Source organism: Solanum stenotomum, chromosome 8 (assembly GCF_019186545.1).
Source record: "Solanum stenotomum isolate F172 chromosome 8, ASM1918654v1, whole genome shotgun sequence".
Taxonomy (NCBI): Eukaryota; Viridiplantae; Streptophyta; class Magnoliopsida; order Solanales; family Solanaceae; genus Solanum; species Solanum stenotomum.
Window position 1 is genome coordinate 48,115,767 of NC_064289.1, and position 14,239 is coordinate 48,130,005.

The 14,239-nt window shown below is 34.1% G+C and overlaps 1 protein-coding gene and 1 pseudogene across 1 annotated transcript in view; one reads left to right on the forward strand and one right to left on the reverse strand.

The window, feature by feature from the left end:
• Positions 1 to 14,239, reverse strand: part of LOC125872833 (ATP synthase subunit d, mitochondrial) — a 739,546-nt gene that overhangs the window by 265,038 nt on the left and 460,269 nt on the right. The gene's annotated exons all lie outside the window — the stretch shown is intronic.
• LOC125872825 (putative pentatricopeptide repeat-containing protein At1g12700, mitochondrial) lies at positions 5,388 to 7,236 on the forward strand (annotated as a pseudogene).

The window sequence follows — 14,239 nt, forward strand, 5'->3', positions numbered from 1 at the left end:
AAATTGAAATTAGAAAATGGTTAGGTTTGTAATAATAATAGCAGAGTGTATTACGAATTTAGCCCCAAATTGAATGTTATGCAGTGAATTCGGACAGAATTTCAAATGAGATGAATTAATATAATTAATTTAGGAGCTTCTCAATCTTAACGAAATAAAATAATTAATTCAACTATAAACCAATTAATTTTTAAAGTTAACCATAATTTAAACTAAACTAATTTTAATAGAATATTCAAAATAAAATCTTTTTGAGATGATTTTAAAATTTTTATGAAATATACCGATTATATCTATAAACTATATGAAATATATTTACTATTTATAAATTATGAAAATCGACTAAGATCACTCAAAATGACTTTGAAAAGTATTTGAATTTTATAAAACTAATTATTCTGAATCGTTTGAAAAATCAAGAAGTTCGGAAATTGATCATCACCGGAGAGGGTCAAAATTGGGTGTCAACAAGGATTGCGTTGGATCTATAGATGGAACTCATATTCCTGCACTAATACCTATGGAAGAACAACTGAGATATAGAAATCGAAAAAGAGTTCTTTCTCAGAATGTCCTTGCTGTTGTAGATATTGATATGAACTTGCAATACGTGCTTAGTCGTTAGGAAGGCTCTGCTTCGGATTCTAGAGTGTTAAGAAATGTTGTTTGGGAAAGATCAGAAAATAGATTGAAAATTCTGAATGGTAATTTACTAATAATTCAAATATTGATATTGTTTATTTTTCTAAAGAGTTCAAGTTGATACTTGTAATTTTGTAGGAAAATATTACATTGTTGATGCAGGCTATGCAAATACAAAGGGCTTTCTAGCACCTTATCGTGGTGCATGTTATCATTTGAGAGAATGGAGCCAAACACAAGCACCACAAAATGCTTGTGAGCTCTGTAATTTGAGATATTCAAAACTCTGAAATGTCGTAGAGAGGACATTTGCTGTTTTGAAAAAAAGAATTCCTATATTAACGTCTCCTCCTCCATATTCCATCAAAAAACAAGGTTGGATTGTACTCTCATGTTGCATACTTCATAATTTCATCCATAAATGGAATTGGCAGGATTCATATTTTGAAAGAACACATGGAAGAGGAAATAGAAGATTCTCACGGTTTGAATGATATTGACTCTGATTCTGATGAAGAAGACCTTGGACGAGGGCCGACAGATGTTGATAAACAATATATGTGCAATCTGAGAGATGAAGTAGCTCAACAAATGTGGAATGCTAGAGCAATTAGGTGAATATTATATACCGAATGACTCTCTTAGTTTTGTTGTGACTTGACTGGATAAGAAGGGTTGTTGTAGCAAAAAAATATACTTCTAACTATGTATATGCCATATCGATCAAGGATGTTAATCATGTGCAATACAAGTTGCCAACAAGTTGCCTCTTGTCAATTATCCTAGTCGCTGGACGGATTATGTTCTACGGAATCATGATTATGCATTTATATTCATGATGATTTTGTCAAATAATTAGATAATTATTAATATCAATCTGATAAGATTCCAATGCTTGAGTCCGATGAAATAAAGTGTTTTGGTTATACGGAATCATGGTTATACAAAGCTGGCATGATAAGTTCAATAATATTCTTGGCATGATAAGTTTCATTATTTTATTTGTCATTGTGGCTAGAAGAAAACTTTGTATTCATTAATTAATTAAGTCGTAATATTATTTATTCAAAATTTGATCTATTTTAAAATTTAACTGTGTAATTACATTCGTCCAACTAAACAGGACAAAGGGAATTACACTGTAATTACACTGTGGCAACCAAACAAGTCAATATAATTACTAGACTGTGTAATTATTAGGCTGGTATTTACTACCCTAGTAATTACACCAATTCCAATTACCAGGTGGCTTTCCAAACATACCCTAAGTGAATTGGTATTTAATTAATTATGTACTACACATAATAAATCATGTTTATATAAAATAAGCACATGTAAATACTTTAGACCTTAAATCGATAAGTAAAATAATTATTTCAATATTTGACAACTGATAGATATAATAATTTGATCAGAGCAATAATTACGATAAATTTTGTTAATTATGAATATTAAAATATTATTATTTACATAAAATTACTTATAATTTTGAACCCGTAAAATAAGCGAAAAAAGTTTTGCAATACATATTTAATCAAATAGCAATTCGGAAAAGGTAATATGTCGGTCAAAATTGGGTGTCAACACTTAGTCCTTCACTTGACAGCCTTATATACCTGGAGAACAAGAGTTCTTGAAGAAATATGATGGAGATGCTTCAATTCATAGGTTTACCTCCTGATTCTTGCTCTAAGTCTTGGTAAGGATTATGAGAATAAATTGGACCCATAATACTGAAAAAGACCTTAATTGAGTCTAAAAATATCGAAAATTAGGCTTAGAAAAAGTGGAAAAAGACTAAAATAGCTCTTCTTAAAAAAATTGATAGGGCCTTCTACAAGGTCTTCTACGATCCGTATTTCCTTTTACGGGTCGTAAAAGTGTAGATTTCTGGGCATCTGAAGTTTTGGTTTACAGACCCTTTTATGGACCGTAAACCCCTTTACGTTCACATCTACAGTCCGTAGAACCTTATATAGTTCGTAAAAGATTTCGTAAAATTAGATTTGACTAAGGTTTTCAGGACTTTGTTTCATGAGACATTCTATGGTTCGTTGATCCTTTCACACACCATAGAATTGTCCGTAAAATTCAAAATTAAATCAAAGTCTCCGAAGTTTGATCTATGAGTCCTTCTATGATTTCTATGATCCATAGATTCTTTTACGACCCATAGATGATGTCCATAAGAACCAACTTCCTGCAGACTCAAAAAAAAATTAAGCTATTTCAGGTTTGAACTAAACTTAGGATTTTTTCGAGGTGTTACAGTTTTTGTTATTTTTCCCCCAATAGATTCACTATCATCTTCAAAGTTAGTTATAGCTATTGTATCAATCTCTTTTATAGTTTCCTCTTGTACAACTTTGCCTTTATTATTATAGCCGGAGTTTATGGAAATGCAAAATCATCAATTTCTTTCACTGTAACATATTTTATCCGTCCAATAATAATTGTCCACCATACAAAAATATAGTTGTCCAACAATACTTGTCCAATTTAGAAAATCAAGAGATAATTTACCTTTTGTGTCTATTTTACCCTTGTTATTAAATATAACAACTTTCACATAGCAACGATAAAAATCATATTTGTATGTTATAGCTATAGTTTGCATAATTGCACTCCATAGCAAATTTTATGTTTGCTATGGAGCTTTTGATTTGTATAATTCGCTAGATACATTCAATTTTATACAAATTGTTCAGTTTTGTATAAATTCATTTATACATTGTAATTTGTATAATAAGATTTGTATTTGCATAATTATAAGTGTATATGACGAAAATATATGTATTTGTATATACACTTTTCTCTCACTTTATACAAACACAAATGCATTTTATACATTTTATATCAAAATATATAAAATGGCTAATTGTATATTGAATCAGATGACAAAAAAAGGGATGTTTGCTGTGAATTACAAATAAAATAAATTATAGCTATAGCATTTAATTTGAATTAATAATTTGTTATTTCATACAATTTTCCCTATTAAATACTATTTATCATCTAACACATTTCTCAAAGCATTAAATTTAATATAGTCAAATGATAAAATAGTAATATTATCCCTATTATTTATTGTTTTTTAAGGGGTGCGCCAAATCAATAGTGAACAACTATTGTTGAATAGAGGGAGTAAAATGCATAATCAGTAAAATCTAAAAAAAAATTCTTTCAATTGCATATAACCCCAATACTAATATCGTTGTGGATTAAGATGGGCGCCAAATCTTTCTCCAGAAGAAACTTAATTTCTTACACATTCGATTGAGGATCAACTCTTATCTGATTTGAAATTACTTTGATTAATTTTTCAAAGTTGAACGTAGATCCACTAACAATACAATCAACAACAAAAATGACAAAATTATTATCATTGTCCATTCACCACTACAAAGAACAGGATAAACCTTCATCGAAGAACTTGAACTGCAACAAGAAAAATAATAATTAAAATCTTAAAATAAAACCTGAAAATTGCAGAATCAACTCGACATAGTGTTGGTTTTCTTTCACCAAATACTGATGTATATGAAGATTTCGAGCTTCAGTGAATCCAATTCAGCTTGAATATAAAGTTTTTGAAGTAGAAAAATCGAAGTTGTTCGTGAGGTGAAAAAACTATAATGGGAACTCTTTTCCCAAATAACAAATGTTTGTTATCATTGATGGACCAACTCTACTTTAGACTAGAAAATTATATTATAAATCTTGGGCCATTTTTTTATGATATAAATTAACTATGTGTACCTGAAATTATTCCAAAATAAGTTCAAATATATATAAATAATATAATCATCCGTTATTTAAAAGGGATTCGAACAACCCATTTCTATCCCTTGTATGCAAAATCCACTTGCATGATTTGCACCGGATAATAATATTATTTGTGGTAAAGGTACACACTGTTTGGATAGTTATTACCTATTGTTTCATAACGTATCATATTATATATGGTGTATTGTATTTATTGTTATAGTGAATATAACATTTGGATCTTATGTATCGTTCTTTTTTATTACATAATCTTATACATCCACAATTTAAATGACAAATCTACAAAAAAAAAGTAGAGTACATGATAGAGCTATTATCAAAATGTTGGGTAAAAGGATAAAATATGATTATTAAAAATTGGGAAAATTACTGAAATACACGTCTTATATTTCCCTTATTTCTAATATTCCCTTTTATTTCTAAAAACCTCTAAAATCTCTTATTTCTCTCATAATTCTAAATTATTTTATAATGTATTCGAGCTAGTTTTTAATGTATCCGAGCTACATATTATGTATCTGATTTATTTTATAATGTATTCGAGCTAGTTTTTAATGTATCCGATTTGTTTTACTTTTTCAGGGATTAATGTAATTACAAACTAAATAGGGATATATTATAATTTCATATTAAAACTATGTGATTCCTAAAATTTATACTTAAAAATTAAGTAAAGACAAAGTGAGAAGAAAAATATTTAGGTAACTCGTGATCACACCAAATTGACATTACATAAAATGAGACTTCTCATGAACTTAATGGATACAATAAAATTTAAGTAATAATCAAAACTTTAAATAGATTTCATTTTAACAAAATGGCCTACCTATTTAAACTAAAAAAAAGAAAGTAATAAAAATAATAATCCAAACAAACATGTATTTAATCTAAGGATACAATCAAACAATGGTGAGAACCATTCAAACGAGGTGTTAATAGTCATGACTCATGAGTGACAAAGCAAAATTAGGGCACACAGAGATAGAGCAACACTTGTCCGCCATCGAAGATGAAGGGAATTTCTCTGCGCAATGGCAATGGCAATGGCAATTGTATTCCCTTTCTCTCTTCCTTTACTACTTCCAGTTCTGGTTCGGCAATTACAGTAAGAGATTATACAAATACAATCAATTTTGAAAAGTCAAGTGTTTAGATGATGCTGTAACTCTTTCCCATCAAATGATAAGAATGCACCCTCTTCCTTCTGTTTTCTCCTTTAGTAAATTATTTAAGACTATGATAAAGATGAATCACTACTCAGCAGTTCTTTCTCTTTTTGGAGAAATACGTAAATTGTGTATCCCAATTGATGGAGTTATCTTGGGTAGCGTCATTAACAGTTATTGCCTCATGCATCGTGCTGATTGTGCATTTTCAGTCTTACCCATTTTCCTGAAAAATGGCATTCCATTTGATGTTGTCATGTTTACCAATTTAATAAGGGGATTCTTCCATGAAAAGAAGGTTAAAGATGCAGTTGAATTGTTCAAAAAGTTGGTGAGACAGAATATTTGTGAGCCTGACAATGTCATGTATGCTACCGTCATGAATGGGCTCAGCAAAAGGGGTCATACTCAGAAGACTTTAAGTTTGCTCTGGTTAATGGAACAAGGGAACACTAAGCCTGACATATTCATCTACAGCATTGTTGTTGATGCCCTTTGCAAAGATAGAAATTTAGATGCTGCTATAAGTCTTCTGAACGAGATGAAGCAGAAAGACATTCCTCCAAACATAGTCACAAGTTCAATAATTGATGGTTTGTGTAAGCTTGGTCAGTGGGAAAAAGTTAAAACTTTGTTCTCTGAGATGGTGAGCCTTAATATTTATCCAAATGTGCAAATATTCAATATACTAATAGATGGACTATGCAAAGAAGGGAAAGTTGAAGATGCCAAGGAAGTAATGAAACACATGGTTGAAAAGGGTGTAGAGCCTAATATAATCACCTACAATGCGATAATTGATGGATATTGTTTGCATGGTCAACTAGATAGAGTGAAGAGAATTTTTGATAGCTTGATAGCCAAGGGCATTGAACCTAGCATTATTAGCTATAACATACTAATAAATGGATACTGTAAGAAAAAGGAATTGGCCAAGGCCCTGCAATTGTTTTGTGAAATTTCTCATAAGGGATCAAAACCTAGTACTGTTACCTACAATACTAACTTGCAAGGTCTGTTTGAGGTTGGTAGAATTGGATCTGCTAGAGAAATCTATGCTGAAATGCTGTCTACGGGGCCAATTCCTGATTTATACACTCATGGCACCTTGCTCAATGGTTATTTTAAGCACGGATTTGTTGAAGAAGCTATGTCACTCTTCAATAAGTTGGAAAGAAAGAGAGAAGATACTAATGTTGCAATTTACAATGTTGTCATTAATGGATTGTGCAAAAATAGTAAACTCGACGAAGCTCATGCTATCTTCGAGAAGCTTTCTTCAATGGGATTGCTTCCAAATGCGAGAACATATAATACTATGAAAAATGGATTTTGTCTAGAAGGGTTGTTAGATAAAGCTAAAGATATGATTAGACAAATGGAGGACAACGGTTGTTTGCCAGACAATGTCACTCACAACCTTGTTCTACAAGGATTTCTCAGGTGCAACAAAATTAGTGAAATGACAACTTTCATGAAGGAAATGACTGGAAGGGGCTTCTCTTTAGATGCAACTGCAACTACGTTTTTGGTTGACATTGTAAGAGATAATCCTTCCGTCCTTGACATGATACCTGAGCTTCACTTGGAAAATAAGAAGTGAATTTTTCTTTCTCTTGGTTTATACGGCTATGTTATCACTGTGATACCTGCAAAAGAAATGGCATCCAATGCAATTGCACAAGCTGATGGCAATTAGAATGTTGCTTCAGCTTTCTAGTAAGGCCTATTGAGGAGGTATGAAATCAGATGATATCTCACTCTTAATATGTGAAAAGATGGTTACTATACCCTTTTCCTTTTTTTTTTTTTGCTAAAAAAAAGGAATGATGGTGAGTTTCCTTATGCGTATACATTATAAGTCTAGTAATATCATTTGTAGTGCTTATTTAGTTATCTTCAATTATTTTTATTATTGTTGTCTTCAGGTAATATCATTTTCTGTTTTTTTTCTTAGAATCAATAACAACTGCTTTTAACTCACAAAATGCTACCAGAACAATCTTCTTGATGGTTTCTGAAGCTGTAGTTACATCATTTTGATAAATAGAATGCCAGAGCTGTCAAGTCAACCCCATCCTTCTGTTCTAAACCATATAGTATGAATTATTTTGGTTTTTTCCCATATATTCAAATAAAAGAAGTTCGAATCTGATAGGATATACGGTACCGTAGATGAATGGTTAACATCATATTCAATTTATTTAAGAATATACTTTGAAGTTTATACATGATCCAAGAGTACTTTATGCTTATTGGGAATTGACAATTTCATCGAAACGTAGCATTGTCTAAGAACAGTTTATATATGATCCAAAAGGACTGGCCATGCAATTTGGGAGATAATTGCAGCCCTGAGAGCGACCTGTTTCGCAAAGCACATTTAACCCATATTGCGAAAAAAGAAGTCCTGTTTTGTGCAACAGATGCTTCCTGTGTAAACATGCCAATGAATCAGTAAATTATCTACTGCTTCACTCTATGTTTCTCGGATTTTTCAAAAATATTGATGGGTGCGTGTCGGATACTCCAAAAATAGTTTATTTTCAGTGGATCCGTCACGGGTGCGGCAACATTTTTGTAGAGTCCGAGCAACATAGGCTTAACTGCACCTTCACTAGACAGATCTGGACAATGTTTCTTGTCATTTTTGGTGTCTAATGGCTCAATGCTGCATTAAATTTGCAGCAGCTGGTACAAGCAGTCTTTCATCAAGGGACTGCTATTCACTCCCGTGTTTTCTAGTCTATTTGAATGGAGATGAATGATAGATGTTTCAATGACAAGAGAAGCAAGAATAATAAGGTATGGCGAGAGTGAATCATGGTGAGTGAAATTGTTGTAAAAGGAATGAGGTAGACTTAAAATCACATGGAAGGAAGTTGTTTTGAAGGACTGGCAATCTCTTAGAATCCACTGTAGAACCAGAGAAAAATAGGACACAATGGAGAAAACAATCTATATAATCGATAATAATTTTTTTCCCCATTAAAATAATTGGGATTATGTTTTAATCATGTTAGTATGGTTACTTTACGTTCTATGTTTTAGAGATTTACACGTCAGTAAAAATTGCAGAGAACTTCTTTTATTTTGTATAATATTAAATCCAAAATGAAAGTTAATTGAGTGATATTGTTAGCGAGAATTCATTTAGCAGATTTGGGATTGAGACTTAGTTGTTGTTTTTGACGTTGTACTTAAATGCACACTTACCAATTCTCTAGATATGGTAACTAATGTTTCTAATATACTTAGCGGGTCTTTGGATTGGCTTATTTTAAGTGGATATTGGCTTTTAAGCTTGACAAACACAAAAAGTGCTTTTCTCCTAGGCGAAAAAAGTAAAAAAAAGCTAAAAGCCAAAAGTTGAGTGTCCCTAACTTATGGCTTTTAGCTTATTAGCCACTTTAAAAAAGTCAATCCAAACACCCCCTTATTAGTCTAGGGGTGTAATGTTGCTTCTGTAATGAGAACTTTGGTTGCATGGACACAGATGTAATGTTGAAATTGTTCCATGATAATGTCTCCGTGTTGGCTTCATCATAGTTGTCTTTAATTTTTTTTTTTTAATGACGGTGATGTTCGGGCTCACCTGTGTGTACCTTCGACTATTCAACAAGTACCCTCTACCTGCCAGCAACACAGGTACTGGGTGTCTCTGATCTCTGACTATCAGATATGTTTAGTTATCTTCAAACGTATTTAGTTGTCTATGGAATATTGAATCTTGTGGACAATTTAAGATAGGAGTAACATATATCTATTTCCTTCTAAGTTTAATTTATCAACGTGACATGATAATCTGTTACAAATTTAATTTTGTCTTTAAAATCATTTGAATGTCAGTTGTGATCTTTTGTTTCTTCTTCATTAACGTAATAGAGTGCACTTGATCTTTATAAATGTCGTGCTGATCCTTTCTTGTTGCGTTGGCTCGCCTTGTCTCAGCCATGTGAAGGGCATCATTAACAAATAAGGCTTGCTAGGGAAAGGAACACACAGACAATTTCCATGCTGAAAGGTTTTGAATATTCATTTTCTACTCTGTAGTATTTGCAAGATCACAGTTAGATGCAAATTTGATTACTGCCAAATGATTTTTGTTCTTCTCTTTCTTTTTCTCCCTTCTTCTCACCTTTGTTTCATTAACTCTGTTGAACCAAATTATCTCAGGAAAATCGTAGTAGAAGATCATCCAAATCAACAAAAGTCAAAGGATTTTATGACAAAAGAGGTAATCCTAAAACTTTTTATTGCTATGATCTTGAATACTTTGCATCATGTTAGAGCAGTTTGTACTGGTTTATTGCAAAATTGATGCTGGATGGGCCTGATCTCACATTCAATTAAAAGGCTATTTTCATTTTGGATATATTTATTCGTTTCTGTAACATGTTTTAGAGCTTAACTTTAAGTTTTGAGTTTTAACCGACTGAGATACATGCATGTTCATGAAATAAGACACATTCTCTGAATATCCTTCAACATCTCTAAGGAAAAGCTCTCTAGGAAGAGCATAAGGAGCTTAGGGGCTGCTATGGGGGATGGACCCTCTCCGGACCTCAGAAAATTTCGTTTGAAAGACCATGTCTAAGATTTCAATGAGACGAATCCAACAAAAAAAGATTCGTCTCAAAATTCATCCTACAACTCCGGGAATTTGGAAAAGCAGCCGCAATCACTGTTCACAGTTCCCATGAGCAATCTGCTAATGCTGGGGAAATTATTTCCCTATCAAATTGTAGTTTGATTTTTGAAAAACCACTTGTTGGAGATGATAGATCACGTACAGATCTACAACATGCTAAAAATTTCAGATGATTCTCCCTTACCATTTCGGAGAAATCAACCAGCAAAAATCTGTGAAATTCTGGCGAAATCGCCTTAGGCCTCCGCCAAATTTGTCAAGGTTCTGACAAATACTGCCAATGAAAAATTTGCAAAACCAGGTCTGCCGGAGCGCTGCCATCCGCCGGCAGGTTGGGGGAAACCTTAGTTTCCAAATTCATTTCATTTGGAATGGAATTGGGAGGAGCTTTTTGATTTTTTGAGATTGGTATAGTATGTCACACACATCCCTCAAAGGAATTTGGAGATTGGCCTTTGCTATTGTTGAAAATCGCCTAGATGCTTGAATCACTAGAATGGAGATTCATGGAGTTGTGCTTGGTGAATGAAGCGATTCTTGGTGGGTTATGTGCGCCTTGGAGAGGGTTCAACTTGGCTATGGCCATGGTCTTGTGGGGTCGGCGGTGGAGCTTCATCGGTGGTTAGAGGAGGCTTGCCGGAGTTTTGCCTGTCCAATCAATGTGAAATTTTTTCTGGAGATAGATCTTAGGGTGCGGAACAAACCTCAGTGGTCAAATCTTGAAAACATTGGCCGGAACCTTGATGAATTTGATGGCAACTTGGCTGCGATTTTGCCGAAATTTCATAGATATTTGCTGATTGATTTCTTTGAATTGGTAGAATCATTTGAATTTTTCACTATGTTGTAGATCTATAAGTGATCTATCATCTCCAACAAGGGGTTTTCTAAAAATCAAACTCGAATTTGACTAGGAAATAATTTCCCACTGTTGGCAGATTGCTCATGAGAACAATGATGGTGATTGTGTTTTCCAAATTCCTGGAGTTGTAGGATGAATTTTGCGACAAATCTTTTTTTTCTTGGATTTGTTTTATTGAAATCTAAGACTTGATCTTTCGAACGAAATTTTTCCAGGTCGGGGGGGGGGGGGTCCAACCCCAGGTAGCCTCTAAACTCCTCATGCTCTTCCTAGAGAGCTTTGTTCCATTTGGATTAATTGATATATTTACACGTTTGAGTTGGTCCATAGTTTAGTTGTTCCCTATTTAATTTTGCATATTCTTTAGTGACTCTGGTGTACGATGTGGGACAAGGGTCATGTCTTTGGTCGAGGCAGGGCATGAGAGGTAAGAGTGGGAAGTGGATTAAGGGGTCCTCTAGGCTAAGAATAGGGTCTTGGGACTTTGACGAGTAAGTCCGTGAAGATTTTTAAGAGGAGGAAGATGAACATAACATGCATCCAAGAGGCCAAGTGGTAGGTACCAAGGATTGGGATAAGGACGGGCTTAAGTTGTGGTACACAAAAGGCTCAAGAGATAGAAATGGAGTAGACATTTTAGTAGATGAGGAGCTTAGGGAGCAACTGGTGGAAGTTAGGAAGATTAGTGACAAGGTTATGATGGTTAAGCTAGTCATTAGAGTGCTTACTTTGAACATTATTAGTGCTTACGCACCACAAGTGGGCTTGGATAAGGAGGTCAAGAAGTGCTTCTAGGAGAATTTGGACGCACCACAAGTGGGCTTGGATAAGGAGGTCAAGAAGTGCTTCTAGGAGAATTTGGACGAGGTGGTGAGGGTCACTCCACATTCCAAGAAACTATTCATTGACGGAGATTTCAATGGTCACATCAAATCAACCACTTGCGGTTTTGACGATGTGCATCGGTTTTTTTGTTTTGGAGTGAAAAATAGAGGAGTGTTGCTTTTAAATTTTACTTTTGAGTTGTTGATAGCCAATTCATACTTCCCCGAGAAAGGGATCACTTGGTTACATTCAGTAGCCCGGTGACCAAAACACAAATAGATTACTTGCTCTTTCGGAAGAGTGATGAAGGCCTTTATAAGAATTGCAAGGTTATTTTGAGTGAGAATCATTCTACCAGCATAAACTCCTAGCAATGGACTTGGAGATTAAGATGGAGGGGAAGAAGAAGAAGACTTTGTATCATTGTGCGATGATCAAATTGGTGTGTGTGTGGGGGGGGGGGGGGGGGGGGCTTGACCCCTGACTGAGCCTGTGAGATAGGGAGAAATTAATGGGTTTGGGGGAATAGTGGAGATGCAAACAACATGTGGGAAGAAACAACCAATTGCATCAGGAAAGCAGCTAGAGAGTTGTTAGGGGTTTCGACGGGCAATTTTGGTGGCCATCGAGGGGATTGGTGGTGGAACGGAGAAGTTCAAGACAAAGTGGAAGCAAAGAAGGTTGCTTATGCTATGTTGGTGTAGAGCAAAACGATGAGGAAAGGAGGACGAACATGGTAAGGTATAAGGCAATACAAAATGATGCAAAATTAGCAGTTACGACTTACGACAACAAAAACGATACCTTTCGAGCGCTTGTATACCGAACTAGGGGACACCGACGAGGATAAAAAGTTGTACAAACTTGCCAAGGTGAGCGGGAGGAAGGTTCGTGACGTGGATCAAGTGAAGTGCATCAAAGATGAGGACGATTGATTTTTGGAACAACACTAACATGGCAGGCTTAGAGTGAATGACTAGGTTGATTAATGTCATTTTTAAGATAACTATAATGCCTGGCAAATAAATATGGAGTACAATGATTCCTCTGTACAAAAACAAGTGTGATGTCTAGAATTGTAACAATTACAAAGGTATTAAGGTGCTTAATCACACCATGAAAGTTTGGGGAGGGTAATGGAGATGAGGGTGAGGAGGAATGTGTCATTTCGAGAACCAGTTTGGTTTCATGCTTGGTCGTTCAACTACTAAAGTCATTCATCTTGTGAGGAGACTGATGGAGAAATATTGGGAGAGAAAAAAGGATTTGTATATGGTGTTCATTGACCTTGAAAAGGCCTACGATTAAGTCCTGAGAGAAGTCCTTTGGTGATGCTTGGAGTCTAAGGCCTCATTTGTTTGCACTTAATAGGGGTCTGAATCTGAATCATTCAGATCTAAACTCATTAAGTGCATTCTTTTTTATATTTTATCACTTATGGAGTCTGAACATCTCTGATTCGCTCAGATCTACAGTGGTGTTTTATAGCCATTCAGACACAAACTTCTAAATATGAACTTTTCTTCATCAAATTGATATTTCAATTTTTTTTTTAAATTAAACATATTTCTTTGGCAAATCTGCCGCATACTGCTCTTATTTGTAGGATAAACACTATATTAATTTTCATTGATTTTGCCGGACTAGAAAGTTTCAATGTCTTCCATCTCTTCTTCTATAGAGTAGTGTTTTTTTTATGGATTTACCATTAAAAGTGAAAAATACCATGAACACCCACTTTGTTTCTAACATCAAAGGATTGCGATAACAAAATATGGTTCTTAACCTTCAACGATTTCGGATCTCTTAATTTTTTTAAAAAAAATTTATTCTCTTATTTCATGACAAAATTAGATGGAAAACCATCTTCCTTTGTTGAAATTTTGATGGGTCTGTGTGAATCCATCAAGTAAGAGGGCCATGGGGAAGAAAGGTGGAGATGGAGAGAAACTCCAAAGATTTAGTATTTGGTGGAGCTTTTCAATTAAGGGTGTGTTTGGTATGAAGGAAAACATTTTCCGGAAAATGTTTTCCAATTTTCCCATGTTTGGTTGGGTTAAATGTTTTGGAAAATATTTTCCAAATCAACTCATTTTCCTCAAATTTAAGGAAAATGACTTCCCTTCAAAACATAAGGAAAACATTTTCCAAAACTCTCTTCCAACTTCCAATTTTAAAAAAAATTGTTGAAAAAATTAATTTATTTGGTCCCTACCGTCAAACCAACCCCCCCAACCCCCCCCCCCCAAAAAAAATAATAATTTAAAGTTTTTTTTTAAATTCAATATTTTTACCCCACCCTCACCC